This window comes from Lycium barbarum, chromosome 5 (assembly GCF_019175385.1).
Source record: "Lycium barbarum isolate Lr01 chromosome 5, ASM1917538v2, whole genome shotgun sequence".
Lineage (NCBI taxonomy): Eukaryota > Viridiplantae > Streptophyta > Magnoliopsida > Solanales > Solanaceae > Lycium > Lycium barbarum.
Window position 1 is genome coordinate 27,305,011 of NC_083341.1, and position 12,388 is coordinate 27,317,398.

The following is a 12,388-nucleotide window of genomic DNA, read 5'->3' on the forward strand; positions in this document are numbered from 1 at the left end:
ATAATAATGCAATATGAATATATGATGTTCATGAGGTTAAACTACATCGTTACTTTTACAGATTAAATTATATGCGAGCTGATTCAAATTTAGCTGTCTCATTATATATTTGTTATTTTGTCAAACTGCAGTTTTTCCAAGATCAAAGGGAAGTGAAAATCACACTGATGTCCATGTGCACAATCACTGGGCCAAGCGCAACAAATTTTTCACGGTCATTTAGGACATCCAATCTAAGAAAATAAATCTGCTCTGCCGAACAATGACTTGGTTCTTTAATATAATGTTGAATATAAGGCTTCGAAGATTGGGAAACCTTTTGAAAAGATCCTCTTTCTCTTCTGAATAGGAAAGGTCGACCCAACGTAATAATCTCAAATTCTCGAACTTTAAGTCCTCTTCTAACATTGTTGGTTCATCAATATGCGAACCAAAGACAGAACAGTTAATGATGCTCACATGTGATAGTCCCATGTTTGATCCCCTGTTATTCACCACAAGAGTTTCTAGATTCCAGAGGTTTGTAAATGATGGAGGGAGAGCTTTTGCCTACGGCTGAATGTCAAATTAGCACCTCAAATGAGCAAGCATGCCCTATTTCATTCAGCAAAGAATCTGTCAAACTTATTTGGTGCAGCTCCAACCTTGTAAGAAGCCTCAAGTGTCTTAGGTGACACTCGTAGGAAAGATGATAGTGATTCCTATATACCTTCAAAGAGAGGAGGCATTTAACGTAAGGTGTTTTCTTTTCTGGATTCAACAGAGCCGAATTTTCATCCAACTGATCATAATAAATGGTCACCATGAGCCATCAGATCTGAAGAAGATGGAACGTTGGACTTATCAAGTCAAACAAACTTTCCTTTCTAGCTTTTTCCAAACTAAAATCATGCACAAGATCATGAAGCGAGCTAGTTCCGATAGCCTAATCTATAATCAATTTATGTTGGTGCAAATATCCTGTAAAGCATGCCTCACTAAACCCTCAAAAGTCAGATAACTCTTACTTTTCCCCAAGCTGTTTCTCAGTTCTTACTGTTGACACCCAATTTTGACCCTTATTTCTTCCAATTTATTTCCTCGAGATTCTAAGTTGGTAATTAATCAAATATTGTATCGTCGCTACTATTAGTAACTCAATTACTATCATCATCATCATCATCATCGTCATCATCATCATCGTCATCATCATCATCGTTATTGTTATTACTATTAGTGTTATTAATATTATTATTTTTCTTGTTTTTCATCATCTTTAAGGCTCCTCGTGTTCATTTACTTAATCAAGTAGAAATACTATTCTAGTTTTACGCTTTATAAATAGCTACTATAATATATATATATAGTTTAGTCCATTGTCTCATTTTGTTTCTGTATTGTGCGATTAGAACTAGGGGTTTTTTTGCGTCTTTAATTTTTCTGCAAATTTACAGTGTAAATGACTGGGTAAATGCTTGAATATGTAAATGTCGATTTGGTTGTTGTGTATTTCATTGACTATGAAATTGAAGTATTTGTACTGTTTTCAGGTCGAAATATGTCTTATGAACTGATTACTTTGCGATTTTACCATGGTGGTAATTTAACGACTGGCAAAAAACCCCACATTGGTGGACAAGTAACTGAATTTACATGTGTGGATTTAGATAGGTTTTGTTACTTTGAATTGCTTGATTGTGTGAAAGAATTAGGGTATGACCCTGGTAAATGCACCATTTATGTTAAATTTGTCGATAGTGTGGTATTGGTAGAAATCAAATGTGATAGGGATACAACCCGAGTTGTTGCATGTTTGGGGGATGGGGATATTTTGGAGGCTTTTGTGTGTCACATGGTTGAAGAGCCCCTAGTGGTCCCACCCTTATTAGAATATGTAACCTATGTGGAGGGGGAAAGTGATGTTTCTTTTGATAAAGTGACTGGTCAAGACATTGGGGGTAGTGGTGTTCCATCTTTTGATGCTGATTTAGAGCCATTCAATGAACCTCCTTTTGAACCAACTCAAAATACTGCCCCTCTCCAACCTAACTCTCCAATTTCTGTCCCTTGTACTCCTCCAACTGCTTCTAATACTACTACTGCTGCATCAAATCCTACCCCTAATACTACTACTGAACCAAATCCTGCCCCTAGCACTACTGCTGCTGCATCAAATCCTGCCCCTACTACTACTAATGAATCTATTCCTGCCCCTTATACCACTGTTGAATCTTCACAAACGTCCCTGATTTTTCTGAAACTGGTAGTGATTTAGATTCATACCTAGATGGATTGTTTGATGAAGGAGAAGTACATAGTGAGAGTGATGTAGATGAGGAGCTAAGGGGTTTTAGGGAGGAAGAGAGAGCTGGAAAAAGAAAAAAAAAGAAGAGGGGTGAAAGAGCTCCTGTTCCTGAGCATGTTAAGTTAGGTTCAGGACTAAAAGGGCCAGATGTGGGGTATGATGAATCTGAAGGTGCTAATAGAGACACCATGGAAGGTAAGTTGGCTGGTGATGAGCCTTATTACCCCTCAGATGAAGCTGCCAGTTTTGAGACTGATCCAGATGACATATCTGATGATGATGAAGGAGTAGTTGAACAGAGAGTAAAAGCAAAAAGAAGGAAGGTGACAAACAGAGTTGTGTTTGATAAAACCTCCAACAAAATAGTGTGGGAAACAGGCCTCCAATTTGAAAGTGTTAATGAATTTAGAACTGCAGTTACCAAGTATGCAGTCCATGAGCATGTTGCCATTGAAAATGTATTAATGAACTTACAAGGGTAAGGGTTAGGTGTGTAGAGGGTTGTCCTTGGCTTTTATTTGCTAGTCTTGACTCTAGGACTAACAACTTTGTGGTGAAGACCTATAATCCAATTCACATGTGTGACCCTACCAATAGGAACAAGCTTTGCAATACCAAATTCTTATCTAGTCACTATAATGAGAGAATAAAGGAATAACCAAACATTAGGATTTTTGAGTTTCAGCAGCTCATTAAGAAGAAGTTGGATCTTTATGTTGGTAGAACTGTGTGTAGAAGAGCAAGAAAAAAGGTTTTAACTGAGTTGATGGGTGACCATGTTTTGGAGTTTGGGAGGATTTTAGATTATAGGGATGAGTTGTTAAGATCAAATCCAGGTAGTACATGTGTAGTTAGGCTTAGTGATGAGACATTTGAAGGTGGAAAAAAAATGTTTAGAGGATTCTACATATGTTTTGATGCAATGAAGAAGTCATACTTAGCTGGTTGTAGGAAGTGCATTGGTTTGGATGGTTGCTTTTTAAAGGGAATCTCAAAAGGTCAATTACTTGTTGCTGTTTGTAAAGATAGAAACAATCAGATGATGCCACTGGCCTGTGCAGTAGTTGAGGTTGAGAACAAGCACAATTGGACTTGGTTTATTAGAATTTTAAAGGAAGATCTTCAGCTGGGAGATGAGACAGACATTGCTGTTATAACAGATATGCAGAAGGTAAGATTTAAGTGTTGAATTCACTCCATTTCATAACTCTTGGAAGTTTTGTTCTTTTACTTTACTAACTGTCTGTTTTTTATTCCTCACAGGGTCTTGAAAGTACCATAAAAGAGTAGCTGTCCAATGTTGAACATAGAATGTGTGCTAGGCATGTTTTAGCCAATTGGTCCCAAAAATACATAGGCCTTGAGAAGAAGAATTGCTTCTAGAGGTGTGCAAAGTCAACTTTTGAGTCTCAGCTGAATGAGAACTTAGACTACATGAAACTTTTGGGAGAAAAATGTCTTGATAAGTTGATGTACTACAACCCTGAAAGGTGGAGCAAGGTTTACATGAAATATACCACAAAGTGTGGCATTATAGACAACAACATGGCTGAATGTTTCAACTCTTGGATACTGGCTACAAGGCACAAGACTGTAATAACTATACTTGAAGAAATAAGAGTCAAAATGATGAAGAGAGTAGGACAGATGAGGGAGTTTTGTGACAGTTGGATTCATGACTTTTCTCCAATGGCATTGAAAGTTCTGACAGAGCATACTGCAAGGTCTATGAAATGCAGTATTGAATGGAATTCTGATACAGGGTATGAGGTTCTTGAAGGTCATTTTAGACATGTTGTGGATCTGCCTAGACAAACTTATTCTTGTAGAGCATGGATGTTGAAAGGCATCCCATGTCCTCATGCAATTGCTGCTCTTCACCACAAGAGGTTGAACCCAATGGATTACATTTCTCAGTGGTATTCTAGAGATACCTATATGAAGACATATAGCTACTTTATTCAAACAGTTCTGAACTTGAAGATGTGGCCACCATCCACAAATCCTACTGTTATACCACCTAAAGTGAGGAAGATGCCAGGCAGGCCTAAGACTGTTAGGAGGAAAGAGGCAAGTGAACCCAAAAAAACAGGAAAACTCTCCAAAAGGGGGGTTGAAATGACGCAGTAAGTGTCATACCCCAGGTCATAATAAAAGGAAATGTCTTAGAGAGCCTACAACTGCTGGCCCAAGTGCAAGTGCTTCTGCTGGCCCAAGTTCAGGTTCTGGCCCAAGAAAGGCACTTGCTCCAACTGGTAGAGGAAGGGGTAGGTCAAAGGGATCAACTGAAAAGGTAAATAATTTCACATACTTCATGTACAGTTCAGTGTTGAACTAGTTGCTAATATTTTGGTATAATTTGTAGAGTGTTGCTACTAAAAGGCCAAAGATGGTTAGAATGGGAGTGTTGCACACACAAAGTGGAGAAACTATCATCAATGTAAGACTGTTCTATGTTTAACAATTAAATAACATTTTTTGAAATTAAGTACCACTAACAAGTAGTTCTATTCATTTGAGCAGCCTGGATTGCCTAGTGAAAGGGTTCGAAACATCAAATCTAGTGCAGTTGTCACTGGTGAATTGCAGCACAAAGCAAGTGGTGGTGTGAAATGGCAAGGAAGACAAGCTATGACCTCCAGGCAGCTTCAACAAGGAAGGAACAAAAAGCAGAGTCAAACCAGGACTAAAGCTGTACAAATGAGCCAAGGCAGCACCATTGCCTTGTGAATTTGACCATTCTAGCTTTACTGATTGTTTTTGGCAGCTGTGACTGCTTTGTGAATTTGTTTATGTAGTTTTTTAAAAACTTTATTTTGGCAGCTGGGACTGCATTTGGTTAGGGTTAACTACAGGCAAAATATATTAAATCTATATTTTGGGTATAGTTTAAGTTGTGATTTGATGTATTTTGCCTTAACTATATGTAGTGGTTTGGTAGATATGACTGCATTTAAGTTTGTTTTGGGCAGCTGTGACTGCACTTGAATTGACAGCTGTGACTACACTTGAATTGGCAGCTGTGACTGCATTTAACGTTAGTTCTTGTCTTATGTAAAGTCACTCTCTTTTGATCAATGGGTATGCAGCTGTGACTGCACTTGAATTGGCAGTAATAAGCTGTTTTGTTTGATTTTATCGTTGGCAGTTTTGTTAGCCTTAATTGTTGGGTTGAATGGCACTGATTTTGTTCAGTTTTGGTCAAGTGTTGGTACACTTTTTGAAGTCATTGTAATCTGTTTTCAGAATTCAAGATTTTGACCATTTCCTTTGGCTTCTTTAAGTGAGGTGGTTGGTGGTTAATGCTTCACCCAATTCTTATTTAATCATAGTTCTTTCACTAATTCTCATTGCAACCCCTCAAACCAAAAATGACTACCATCCTAACGACATTTGAGAAGAAGTTAACAAAATCATACGTTGACAAGGATGACTTCATATTTCCTTCCTATACTTTTCAATTCCTTCCAAACCATGACCGTGAAGCGGTTGTTCTTCACAATGCTCACGCCTACTATATGCAATATAAAGTGGGTGCATATAAGCGTCTTTGCCAAGGATGGAAGGTGTTTGTTGATGACAACAGACTGCAAAGAGAAAATGTTTTGGAATTTCAAGCTTGCGAGGTCAGCGGGCGCATATGCTTCTTCGATAATAAGAAGGCACCGGAGATCGTAATTATAGAATAGGTCTCTTTATTTCTTTTCATGTTTTATGCCTTCGATTAATGAAAGTTCTTTCAATGTTAAATGAAATTTTGTCACTGTTTTATGCCTTATACTTACTAATTTTGCAAAGCAATTGCACAAGACTAAGAATTACACAACAACAACATTACAGCCAACATTGCCATTTCATTTCACAAAATGCCAACACTAACAAGTTCAACCCCGCTAACGACATGCCAAACTACAACAAGAGCTTAGGGAAACTTCATTGAAACACCTCTAAAAAAAAAATTTTGAAATAGAAAACTTACTACTACAATAGAAATACACAATAACGAAATCAAAAGAACTTTCTCCCTTTTCTTGGACTTAGCCAACTTGCTCTTCCACTTCTTCTCTTTTTCCTTCATCTTCTTAATGTCTTCTCCAAAATTTTCTAGTTGAATTTCTATGTTGTTCATGTCAATTTTGCTTTCCACGGAGTTTGTTGACGGAGAAGGCTTGTAATCATATTTTCCAAAAGCCTCCAATGATGCTTCAAGTTCACCAATTCTTCCCACCAATTTAGGAATAACAAATTTGGATCTTGGATCAATGTCAGCATCCTTCCAAAGATAAAAATCGCATGATCTAGCACCCTAAAATGTAATAAAATCAATAAAAAAAATCAGTCTTTCAACTCTTCAAAGTCCAATATTTGAAAGGCAAATTCACTTCTTCAAAGTTCAATTTTTGAAATAAATTTCACTTACACCATAATATGGACAACTCCAATATCTTCTACCAGGGTTCCTTGGGGTCCAAGAAGTCAACAATGGCAAAAGAAATTCATGTTTGCATCGCACATCCTTCAACTCATGATCATCCTCTTGCTTACAAAACTTACTTAAGCCTATTTTAGCCATTGTATAACAATCTTTAACAGAAAAGAGAAAAAAAAATCAAATTAACCAGACAAATGCAAGAGTACGAAATGAAAGAGTACAGCTGCGAAATGAAAGAGTACAGACAAATGCAACCAAAAACAAAAAAAGGGTAAATCCGAGCGATTTTTACTGCTGCGAAATACAACAATACTTGAGCTTATACAGTAGAACAAGCTAAATAAAGTTAAATTTAGTTACCTTTGATTCAAAAACAACTGGTCTTGAGCTCCGATTTGGGCGTGTTCTTCAGCAAATTTAGGGGAGTGGGAGTTAGGGTTCTAAATGGGTATGGGTAAATGTGGGTGGGTGAAGTCAATGTGGGGTGGGTGAAGTAAATGTGGGGTGGGTGAAAATTTGTTTGAACTGTATTATTAATTAGGATTTATCAAGTTATTTTTCATTTTTTTTAAAATTATAATGACCCTTTTTACAGCTCCAACGCGCTAAAAAATGTGAACAAATACGCGCCTGAGTTTTGGTCTGTGGAGGGGTAATTTAATTCACTTTTAACAAGTTAAGGTGTGTAATAGGTCACTCGTATAGTTTAGGTGTGATATCGACATTTCGGATATAGTTCAGGAGTGTTTTGATGTATTTTGCCTATTATCTAATATGGTTAAAAGTATGTTTTTATTCAATTATGAAGCTCAAAGAAATTCGAAAGAAGAAGGATAAAAGGCCCACAACTTCAGCCAACTTGAAGCCCAAAATAAGCAGCCCAAATGACCCAAGTCTTCCCTTTCAGCAGCCCACCTAATAAACCCAAGAACTCAGCCCTCAGCCCTCTTCATAACTAAATATGTTGAATTACCCATTTTATCCTCAACTTAATCACGTAAAATACCCTAAATACCCCCCCCCCCCGAATGAATATACACAGCTAGGGTTTATTCCTCATTCTCCAATAGGCCGCCTCATCTTCTCTCTTCTTCCATATTTGAGAAAATCCAATTCTCCTCTTCCTCTAAGCTATAAAAGGCCTCACCATTTCTAGCAAAGCTTGAATTCGGATAGGTGGGTTGAACTTAGATTATTGTTATCTTTCGTTTTCTTGAGTTCAAAGCTTTAATTGCTTTTTGTCTTCCTCCTTCTCTTTTCTGATGTATGACTGCATATCCATACAAAAATCCTAACGTTTGGATTTTGAATGGAGCTTTGACCAAGAAATCCCGCCCAAATCTTTGAACCCTAGCAAGACCTAAGTTCATCCTATAAATACTAGCATTTACAGTCCATTTGGACCAAGTTTTGGCTGCCGCCTCTCCCCCTCCAAACTTCCAAATCCTCTGTTTCATACTAGCTTATCCTTCAAAATACTAGCTTGAAAAATCACTTCTTTCTTTTTTTTCTTCTCAGATCTCTGTCCAGTTTTAGCCGTGGAGGAGATTTACTTGGATTTAATCGTGCTGTTTTGTTTGTGAGGAAGGTCGGATTGCGTCGGATCTAAGACCCCGCACCCCAGTTCATTGCATCCAAAAAAGGTTAGTCTGGTTCTTTTAATCTCGTTTTTGTTTTATATTTAAGATGTAAAACCTGAATGTATTTTATTTTCTTTTGCATTTAACGAGTGCTTTTAGTATCTAAAATCCATTGTTTAATTTTGGTCGAGGAATGTCATTTTCTGTGTGATTAGGAAGCACTGATTTAGGGATGCCTCTTGTCTCGAATAATGTTGGAGCTTATATTCAGTGTTCGCTGTCTTGTTGATAAAAATATTAAATTTTCATAAGCATATGTTTTGTATTCAAGATATTGATGTAGGAATTTCCTCTACATGCTTCTTGTTTCACCTAGTGTAATATTTCACGAACATGAATTCTTCTGTGTTGTCTTGTGCCTAAGTCTTCAAATATGGATATGGTAATTTCCTTTGTGAAACTTTTGTGTAGCCTATGTCCTTATATTATTCATATCTCATAAAACATATTTTGAGTTTCAAAAAACTATGAGAATTCTGTTTATACCCTTTTGTGCTCGAAAGTTTTTTACATATCATGATTTTAGTTTATTATACCATGCTCTCTCTGGATCCTTGCATTTAAAGTCCTCTTTTCATGAACCTGTTTAAGCTAAAATACCATCATTTGATAAAAGAGAGCATGAACATGGGGATTATTTTGTGTTAACATTATGACTTATAGCATCTCTTACATAGTTATAGGAAGAGGTATATCAAATTAGCTAGCGAAATGTTAATTGATTATGGGACTTGAATTAAGTTTGTTGAACATTAATGGTCCAGGACTTGAAGTAAAATACGATGGTCAATTTACTTAAGAATGTTACCGCATCAAATGTAATTGTATTTTAGTGACATATATTATATGTTTTTTATCAATCGGGACTGCCCGCTAATCTTCTTTATATCCCCTTCTTTTACATGTACACTTTGGAGCAAATGAAGTCTTAATTCGGGACTCTCTCAAAACTCGAAGTCTTAACCCAAGTCTCTCCTATTATCCGAGCATGGAGTCAATTCCGCAGAGTTTCTTTTAAGTGCATCGAATCTCCAAGAGGAACGAGCAACTTTCGCTTCGGGCCTCCCATGACAATCTTTCATCTACCGGTCATTCTATTTTCATTATTTTTGTTGACTTGTGTATGTTTGGGTTTATCCCAGTTTTGGAATTTTAGGATAAATTTATAGCAGTTAATACACAGGTTTTAATTTTATCATTTAGACTACCTCCTATTCATGATTATTAGTAAGGTAATACTATCATCACTTAAAAAGAGTAGTAATATTATATGAGAATTTAAGATAACGAACTTGGCAACAGTTTTTGAAGCAGTCCTATACCCGTTGAAATGTTAGAGCAATATTTGAACTTTGTATTTCTCAAATCTTATGTTACTGTTTGCTAAAAAAAATGTAGCTTTGGAGTAGGTGGATTAAAAGTGCCACTTATGGTTGTGAGAGATTTTCAAAGGATAAGAACCTCTTTGGAGACTTGCCTATGTTTTAAGCCAGCAACTTTTTTTTTTATTTTTTTAAATCATTTTGGTTCCATAACATTTTTTAAACTGCTCAAATGTATTTTTAGAACAATGAAGGCTCATGTCAATTTTCTCTCTATTTGGTCATCAGAAAAATCCCAGCAACTTGTAGAGATTTTTTTTTCCTTTTCCCTTAGCGAAATTTTAAATTTGACGAGTAGTATTCATGTAATAATATTTTACACTTGTTAATTATAAGTTATTTTTCTTAAATGCTTAGAGTATCTAAATGCTATTTCCATAAATATTTAGATCCTACATTATTCAACCTAAGTTTGGCCGGTTAACCGTAGTTAACGGATCTTAAAGGATGCTTAACCCCCTCCCTTTAGGATAACTAAGAACCCTTACCTAGAATCACATTAGTTAAGTAGTTCATTAATCGGAGTTAATTTTAAGCATTTATTTAATTAATAAATAGGTGTTCTAATTCACCGTTAATTAGGTGGCGACTCCTTAAGTTAAATAATTAGGAATCACCAATATGTTGTACTACGCTTTGACCCGATTAAAATGGGGTATAACACTTACAGACGAAAGCATGTAAGAATCTATGAAAATATGTTAATAGTCCATGCTTGTAAAGCTAAGAAGAATCATATATGCATTTTGCTATAAAACACCTGGAGTGTAAGGTTAGTGACTTAACGCGTGAGGTGGAAGTGGAAGTGAATATTGATGACCAAGTCATATCCAAGAGGGGAAGCTTCAATTATCTTGGGTCCATAATTCAGGGAAAAGGGGAGATTGATAAGGATGTCGCACATTGTATTGGAGCGGGGTGGGTGAAATGGAGGCTCGCTTTCCGGATTTTGTGTGATAAGAATGTGTTACCAAGGCTTAAAGGTAAGTTCTACAGAGGGTGGTTAGACCAACGTAACTTTGTTGTATGGAGTAGAGTGTTGGCCAGTCAAGAACGCGTACGTCCAAAAGATGAATATGCTAGTAAGGAGGTGTGAGAGGTCACAGGAGTTAGGAGACATAGAGATAAGCCGAAGAAAAGTTAGGGGGTGGTGATTAGACAGGACATGACACAACTTCAGCTTACTGAGGACATGACCCTAGATAGGAAAGTGTGGAGGTCGAAGATTAATAGGGTAGAAGGGTAGTAGGTAGTCGAGTGATGTCACATTGTAGGTGGGAGAGGTAGTGGCTATCCCCCTCTACACGTATTCTTAGTAGTAGTATTATTTAGTAATCAGGTAGTTGTCTATTCTTCGAGGTGTATCACTATCTATTGTGCTTTTGCTTTGTATCTTACTCTTTTGCTGTCATAGTTTGTGTTTGTGTCGAATTCCTTTTCCTTTATTTTCCTTTTTTCTATTTTCGTTCTTTTCTTTTAATTTTCTTTCTTACGAGCCGAGAGTTTTTTTTTTGGAAATAGCCTCTCTGCCTCACAAAGGTAGAGTTAAGGTCTGCATACATCCTAACCTCCCTAGACCCCACTTATGAGATCACACTGAGTATGTTATTGTTGTTGTATTTGCTACAGAACACATGCTAAACTGCTGGTTATGCGGGTTCTTCACCATAATCTTGTCATGTTTCCATTTTCAAAAGATATGTACAACAAATAGGATTTCTTAAATCTCTACAAAATGATTTTTACCTCTCATGTCTATAGACAGTTAAGAAAATCCAAAAGAATGTTTACATTCTGGGCATCTTCAAATTACACTAAGAATACAAAAAACTGCAATGATTTGAACTGAATACATTGTAAGGCCAGATAACTACTTTCAAAACATCCACACTTTCTTTCCACATTTCTTGAAAAATGCATGAGGGGAACTTATTACTGGATGTGTCTATGAATGGGATATAACATCCCATCAGGTACCAACATCTCCAGCAAGTTAAAAACCGGTACAAACAGCCCAATCAATATTTCGCTACAATTGTATTCTAGATAAGAACTCTTATAACGGTACTAACCAACAAACTGTTGGGAAGAAACAAGCAATAACCAAATTACACGACAAGGTAACAGCGGAAGAAATATCCAAGCCAAAACTTCCCACACTATTTGAACCAAGAGAAGACAATAAACACTAGCACAAATGGAAATCTGGACAGCAACTATACCAACAACAAAATAGCAAAGCAAGCAAAAACAAATCAATGCAAAAGACACCAAATTTACGTGGTAAAACCCCTTCAAGCTGAAGAGGAAACATCCACGGGACCTCCGGCCCACAAAAGCTCCACTATAATCAACAAGAGTTACAATAATGTTGTCCAAATGGCTACAACATTAACACCAAACACGGACCAACAATACATAAAAGATAACACCAAAATTAGTGAAGAAAGGAGAGAAATCACCCCCAAATACAAGCTACAGTTCGTACTCGAAACATAGAGCTATAATGACAAAATTCAATCTCTACTGTTGAAATCAAAGAGCCTATGTTGAGAACCCCCAGTTCAAATTTGAGAACGATCCAACGGTTAACAAATTGAGAAATGTTGTTTGAAGCGGCCTGCTGTAGCTGATTTTCGTTGGTCTGAAA

At 36.7% G+C, this 12,388-nt stretch overlaps 1 long non-coding RNA gene across 1 annotated transcript; it reads left to right on the forward strand.

The window, feature by feature from the left end:
• The first annotated feature begins 7,763 nt into the window (after positions 1–7,763).
• Positions 7,764–9,554, forward strand: LOC132640776 (uncharacterized). Its single transcript, XR_009582368.1, has 2 exons — positions 7,764–7,892; positions 8,235–9,554. It is a non-coding gene; the product is annotated as an uncharacterized LOC132640776 (long non-coding RNA).
• Positions 9,555–12,388: the final 2,834 nt, after the last annotated feature.